At 30.8% G+C, this 8,055-nt stretch overlaps 1 long non-coding RNA gene across 5 annotated transcripts; it reads left to right on the forward strand.

Annotated features, from left to right (window-relative positions):
* The first annotated feature begins 310 nt into the window (after positions 1 to 310).
* Positions 311 to 2,797, forward strand: LOC145116362 (uncharacterized). Of its 5 annotated transcripts, XR_013712039.1 has the most exons (7): positions 312 to 1,245; positions 1,359 to 1,424; positions 1,505 to 1,805; positions 1,889 to 1,979; positions 2,259 to 2,303; positions 2,375 to 2,406; positions 2,503 to 2,797. It is a non-coding gene; the product is annotated as an uncharacterized LOC145116362 (long non-coding RNA). The 5 variants fall into 5 exon arrangements; XR_013712038.1 differs by having other exon boundaries at positions 311 to 1,245; positions 2,259 to 2,406; XR_013712037.1 differs by lacking the exon at positions 2,259 to 2,303.
* Positions 2,798 to 8,055: the final 5,258 nt, after the last annotated feature.

An 8,055-nucleotide genomic window follows, 5' to 3' on the forward strand; every position in this document is an offset into this window, starting at 1 on the left:
TATACACATACATTTAGATTTACGCATGAAAATGTATTATATTTAAACCACAATAATTTTTTTATATTTAAGATACAATCAAATCTATGTACGGTTTAATGATCGAGAAACTACTTCAATTCAAAGGAATCAATAATATATATATATATATATATATATATATATATATACTAATTTATAAAAGAAATCCTATTATTTTTATAAATAGATCCAATAAAATAATAATAATTTTTAAGACCTTCGAGTCTCTAAACATAAAGTACAACTAATCGTGAATAAAATAATATTATAATTTGAATGAGATTTTTACTTAGTCAATCAAAGCCTCATTTCTCGGTTCTCTCCATCTCCAGATTTTGAGCTGTACCTCTCAACGCCTTTCTCCGGTATATCCAACTTCCTCCCACCTGACTTTCACTCTCCCTTTCTTCTCTCTACAAACCCTAAGCTGCCTCCACCACTGCCAACATCGATCGCCTCATCCGCCACCACCTTTACGTCTTACCGCAGTCACCCACCTCACGACCACCTACTCCACCATTTCCGTCGTCGTACTACCGTAGAAATCTTCTTTCCCTGCTAAGTGGTCGTCTTCTCCTTCTCACAAACCACCGACCTCCAGATGCGTCGTACCATCTCTAGCCACTTGAATCAGCATGCTCCCGACGATTCCCTTTCTCCCCCTTAATAGAAACCCTAATCGTTCGAAACCTAGATCCGGAGGTTAATGGCCGATGAGTTTCTGTATCAGAGCTACCTCAATCTGGAGGTTGAAGACCCAAAAGCAAAGCAATCTATTAACACCACTATCCGCCACATCTATTATTATCATTAGACAGCACCATCGGCAACACCAACCATCATAATTGTGACCATCATTAAAGATCGCTGCACCAACAACATTATACCACCTATAGTCTCCTTGTCGAAACCATCACCACCAACACAACTCTTCCCATCTCTATATCGCTAAAAAATCAGGATGAGAACCACCATTACTCACAACAACCTTCAACTGTCACCACAATCCACCGGTGTCGCCTTTACCGATTCCACCACGCCTCCCTCTATGTCTTCTTCTATATATAAACGTATGTAACTTATCCAATGCTCACCATTTATTTGACGCTCTCTTTCTGTACTCTAGAAATTAGAAAGATACATGTGAAAGACACAAACCGCCATCGCCACCGCTGCAGAATACATCATCTCGCGATTATATATCTTCCCAGTCGATCTACACAAGTAAGTTATACATCTATTTTTTTTCCTTCCTTAATGAAGACAGAGACAGTTTAGGATTTTTATGTTTTTCTTATTTGGTTCATGTTTATTGAATGTATTTCGTGTTTCTCTAGGGGATTTTGAGTTTTTAGATTCAAATCGAACAGGGGATTGTCGTTTCTAACATTCAAATCGAACAGGTTCATATTTCAAGTTTCCCTAATCCACAGACTCTGAACGAGAAAAAAGATAACAAAAGGCTTCCTTTTGTTTTATGTAGAATCGCAGACGGAGGAAAGAAAAGAAACTTGGTGACCAAACATAAAGCCTAACCGTTAGGTTTTGCTTTTGATTTCTCTATTTCTTTTTGCTTTTTTGGTGACAAAGTTGGGTGAAGACATATCAGGAGGAGGTGGATCTGTGAGATGAATTGAAGGGTTGTTTTATTTTTAATCTTTTCATCTGTATGAATTTTCAAATCAGAACCCATGGAATTTTTGTTGTTCGTTTTGTGATTTTCCAGGTAGTGACAAAACTGTATAAGGAACTGGTGTTCTCTTTGGGGAAAATGCACAACCATGGTATATATTGAACTACACATAATGAGTTACAATATATGAATTTAAACCCTTTTTCAGTTTGATTGTTTTGTGTATGTGTACAGGATCTGTTGATTAGGTCGCTGGCAAATTATAGGGTCACGGTTCAGAGGCTACTAAAAAACACAATGCTGCTAAATAATCTTGTCAACTAAGGTCAGCTATTTTGAATTACAATATGTTTTTAGGAATGGTAGCCGGTTCATGATTTTATCTAAATTATAGACTACTATCTATTTTATTTTATAATTGGTCTTCAGTTCTTAATAGGTGTTTGTGTTAAAGGAATTGAAGATTTTGAAACAAAAGAAGCATAAGGATTATAAAAACCTTTTTCTTTATCTAATTTGAAGGCAGTTATTATGAGTAAAATGTATATTGTTATTAACCATTAACTTACTATTACTAACAAATTGGCTCCTGTTTCTTTTGTAGTTATCATTAAATGCGATTTGTTTGTTTGTTGGTGCTATATTAATGGTAGTTTCTCCATTCCTTTATTTCTACTGATAAACTTCGCTCTTTTGTGATTGATTTTTTTAAAACTGTAGATGTCTCAAAACATAGAAACGAATCTTTCAAAGTAAGTAGTTCTTAGGATTAATACTATACATACATTTTGTAAATCATTTTCTTATCTTAACCCAACTTTGCTGTCAAACATATATTTAATCTTCAGTTCCACAGTTTTAGCGGGACAAGGTGGAAGGCTTATGGAAAATAGAATAGATGATGTATTTGTTTTATAGAAAAATAGTAGATGGTGAAAATTGGCAAATGATGGTATTGAAAATGTACATTTTTAGGAGAGAGATAGATACAGGTGATGTATAATCATGGGCTGCTTGTACATATGGTTCTAAAATAAACACAAGGGTGAAATTTGTATATTATATACGGTTAAATGTCAACATTTACGTGCTGAATGCTTGATTTCCTCTTGTGAGTTAAATACAGAGTATGTTGCTATGAAATTGTGATGATAGTTTTATCTTTTGAAGCATTTATTTACTTATTGTGAGTTCGATACGAAGTATGTTGCTAAGAAATTGTGATGATAATTTTATCTTTTGAAGCATTTGTTTACTTAGGTGGAATGCTATCAGTTTTATAACGACTGCCATTGGTGAGATTTTTAAATTTTAAAAATCATATAAATATCAAAGCAACTAAATGACTTATTGATCCTTATAATAATTAGATTACACCCTTCCTTTTGTCATCATCTCTTTACTAAGATCTATTATTTTATTATAAAACTATTCTTATAATATTAAAAAAAATCATATTATCGTATTTAGTATAAAGTGGAAAATAAAAACAATACATTGATTTTTATAAATAATTAACGATATAACAATCCCAGTTGTGCTTAATTATTATAGATCTACAAGTGAATATTTAAAATTAAAACTAAAATATAAATCATTGTTTTTTTGTAATAAAATTTGATTAAAAATGTATCGGATAAGTTATAATTTTATAATATGAACTTAAAACTAATGAAAAATATAAATAATTACATTTCAAAATATACAAAATAATAATATTTTATTATAGTTATTGATACAAAGATAATGTCATCAGTTCATCAACTTACACTTTTTACAAACCCATAAAATAAACATATTTTTAAGTTTTTCGTGGATTTCAAACAAAATTGTGAATTCACGTAGTGAATAATAGTGAATTATTATGAGTTACGTAAACAAATCCATTAATTTTAATAGTTTCAAAATTATGAGTAAAATAGTACATATTATTGATGTTTTCCAATGAGCTAAAATTACTGTAAAAAGGATTTTAAAATTTTTTATAATCTCTAAAGTATGATACCTAAAATAAACCAAAACAACAGTTTTAAGGTGTAAAAGATAATTATTCTCCGAAATAAAACTGATCATCAACAACCGCATTGCATATTATTTAAAATATGACATGTTTTCCATATAGAACTAAACGACGGAAAAAACATTCCTCGAAAAAAAAACTATTCATCGAAAAAAATTAACCGAGGAAATAACTACAAAGTTATCCAAGGAGATGAAACCTGCATTGCATGTTCTTTGGTGCATTACATGTTTTCAAAATGAATTTAATCACCACAAATGAATTTTCACCAAAAAAAGTTAAGATGTTATGGTTATTTGGAGTTATCATTATGTCTGATTAATTGCAGTCTGCAACGAAGTGACATAATAATGGATTTATCAGCGTTTGAGAATTTTAATAACTAAAGAATTATTAATATTTTAAACTTGGTTAATACGTAATGTTTTTATGGTTTGTTTTGATAACCGCAAAGAAACTATTCACCAAAATAAATTAATCACCGTTGTATATTATTCGTCGCCGCCGCTTTGCGCGGGTACACGACTAGTATATATATATATATATATATATATATATATATATATATATATATATATATATATATATATATATGACGGTTTGGTTCGGGTATCCGCGGATATCTAAATATCCAAACCGAAACCGACCCATAGGTACCTAATTTTTTCGTTTTCGGTTTTTTTCGGTTTTGGGTTGACTAGATCGGCTCGGTTTTTCGGTTTTTTTTCACACCCCTAATGTTTGGTGATGATGTAGTATACAGTGAATTTCAAATTCCAAAAGGAGTTTGGTTGAATAATAGTAAATTGGTTCGTTTAATAAAGTTTTTTTTTTTTTGTTGAATAAAGAGTTTGGAAAGGGTGTTAGATCCATTGTACAACATCTTTTGGTCCAAAGTGATTCACCATCCTTATTAAGCATGCTTATGGTCTCCACCAAGTTGGAAAACATAGATGATGTGGGGGATGTTTGTTAGTATTCAATTCTTATTAATTAAGTTAAATATAATCAAATTACATTTTGTGAACTCTTTTTTATTTATTACCTAAATTTTTTATGTGTCTCAAGTAGGTCCTTAAATACATCATACCAACAACACCTATCATTTTGTTGTTTTTTTAATGGTAAACATCATACCAACAATACCTGTCATTTTGTTGTTTTTTTTTAAATGGTAAACATCATCAACTTCGATAATGTTTGTGCATAAATGTAATTTGTTTTTTGAATGTTTGAGAATTTGTCACAATTTGTATTCTTTTTGATGTTTTTGCTAAGTGTATGTTTGAAAAGAAAAAAAAAATTGTAATGGTACATCTACCCTTACTAATAAAACAATTGTTTCAATAGTACACATGAGCCTTCCACATCAGCATATGCCACTTGTCATCCCATGAGCCATTTCCTACAAAATCGGTTTGCATTTGATAAGCCACTAAATTTAAAATTGAATTGATACCGATTTCAAAATCTTTTTAAATTGGAAACTATACAATTATCCATTCAATTCAGGAAAAAGATATCATTAACTTATTTTGAATTTGAAATCGGTATAATATTAGCCAATAAGTTAGGAACTATTGTTATCTTCTCAAAAAATTAATACCGATACCCTATCTGATTCCTTTCTTTCTTCGAGGTACCAGACTCCAAAATTGCTATCGCTTTCCACATCTGTGAGGTAGCAGTAGCAGGTTTAATACGGATTCTGCATTGATTCAATTGATTAATTCTCCATCAGGCAATGTATTAATGTTTTAGTTAATCATTTATATATATATATATATATATATATATATATATATATATATATATATATATATATATATATATATATATATATATATAAAGTGTAATATGTGTTTTGATTAATCGTTTCTGGGAAACATAAACTCTTCATCTTATAAATGTATCAAGAAGTTCGCACCATGTACATATTCCGATTCATTCAGCGTACTGCTGCACTGAATACAAAAAAGAATCAATCAAATCGAGCATGGTAGTAGTACTTTGAGATTTAAAGTTTTAAAGACATGATTAATGGAAACCAGTATATACAACACGGTTTAAGGAAACACGTTGCTAAGAATTGATCAGTTGGAATGTATATAGTTATTACATGAAACCAAGAATAATATTATTTGTGCACAATTGGTCTAATCATAAACTTGAAATTTGTGGCTCATTGCTACTACTTAATGGTTTGAAAGTGAAAGTGAAGAAGAAACTATAATAGAAATTAGGCTAAATACTGAATGGGATCTGTTAAAACCATGTAACATCTCCGTTTTTATAATTTAACTCCATGTAACCTCCTTCCCTTTAATAGCGTTTATTTGGGCCTAAATACAACATTTTATATCACCCTACTTTCCAGAAAAATATCATTTTATAGCATCTTACTATAAAAAGCGTAAACCATCAATAGAGATAGCATGTTACATTTAAATAAGTTACTGTTAAGCTTATTCTATAAGTTCAATCAAATTTTATGCAATTGCAACATTCTACTTTCATTTCCCTTTTAAAAGATCTACACATTACACCAATTACAAAATTCTATTTATGTCAACAAGTAATTCGAATATGGGTTTGGAATGGTTATTGTTCAAAACTGTTAATAGCATTCTATTTTTGAGTTACCTGTGGGGTGTTTGTTTGTGACTGTTGTTTCTTTGTTTGTGACTGTTGTTTCTGTATGAGCAGGGGCAGATGGTCATTTTTTGTTAACTTTAAACTTTTTGTATTTCAATATTACTGTACCTGCCATAATGATGAAGCATAAAAAGTTGTTAATGAAATACTATTGGTCATTTAGTTAATACATGTTAGTTTGTGAATGAGCAGAGGCATATTGGTCATTTATACAGTTTGTATGTGTGTGTGTTTTCCAAATTTACAAAAATGGTCCCATTTTAATTATTTACCATAATAGTCCCTGTTTTTACACTTTTACACATTTGTTCCATGTTTGACATATTTACGTTAAGGGTCATTGATTTTACATTTTTACACGTTTGGTCCCTTTTTGACATTTTAAAAGAATGGTTTGTGTCTCTTTTTGACAGATTTACAACAAAGGTTCCTTTTTTTACTTGTTTACTAGATTGGTCCCTGATTTGACAGTTTTACACATTTGATCCATATTGTAAATAATTACATGAATGGCCCCTCTTATCGGCAGAAAAATAACATATTTGGTCCATTTTTGTCGTATTTACAAAAATGGTCATGTTTGATTCATAAATTTAAAACTACAGAATGTATTTCACTAAAATATTATCCATTTTAATTTCTTGAGTATATACAATCAACAAAATTGGCCTAATTTTTAGCATTTTTGCATTTCATGAATTTGAAATTATTTTTTTCTGAAAATTTTAAAAGTACCTTATGATTTCTTGAAGCAACCAGTCTTTAAGATACCGTGTCCGGAGAAATTGCAAGCTATCATCTTCAAAGAGATTGGTCCTGCATATTTAACATGTAATGTTTGATCCCGTAAACACTTTTATGTTCATAATATCAAGAAAAAAAAGGAAAAATTACTATGAGCTGGGTTGAATCTTACCTTCGTCGAAGCCATAAAACTTTCAATTTCAAAATCTCCGTCCTCAATTCCAACTGACGCCAAACGTTTTCTCTGTGTTTTTAATTTTATATGTACTGTACCACCCCAATTTTCATATATAGATTATATAACAAATAATCGTTCCAACATCTCCCAAGATCAATTAAGAACTTACTTATAGACTAAACTACAGCGGAAACAAAATAAAATAAAATAAAATATAGTCTTCAACTGAACAGCTTCGGGTGTTACGTCTTTGCGGAACTCCTTTGTCGTCTTGTTGATCAATCCTTCTCCCTAGCCTTCTTACTGCCACTTTTTAAATAGTTTCCTGGATTGCGCACATTTAAAGTTTCTAAAAGGGTAAGCCTACGGCCTAGTGAGTTCGTGTTGCACATACATGTCCATCACTTAATAAAAACAAATAGTTTTATCATATATCTTCAATAAATCATACAACAAATATATCACCGGATGACCTAATTTAGGGGAAAGATTAATTATCCAGAGAAAGAACCAAAGGTTCATTTCCCTTCTCTTTGAGACAACTCATCATCCATTGTACTCAAGTTTTTAAATATCCAAGGAAATGAGTATGATTCTCAATTCCCATCCCCGCCGATCACACACATCCGTCATGCTCACGGCGATTAAACACCCACCCATTCCCGCTAAACATGCCATCCAAAAACACACTCAGTAGATAACATATCCAAAATTAACATTTACATGCAACCATACTTATCGTAAAACATATTGTAATAAATAAATAAATAATGCATAATAAACCACATGATAAACATTTATGTG

This window comes from Lactuca virosa, chromosome 5 (genome assembly GCF_052849685.1).
Source record: "Lactuca virosa cultivar CGN04683 chromosome 5, Lactuca_virosa_CGN04683_v6, whole genome shotgun sequence".
In the NCBI taxonomy this organism is placed as follows: Eukaryota; Viridiplantae; Streptophyta; class Magnoliopsida; order Asterales; family Asteraceae; genus Lactuca; species Lactuca virosa.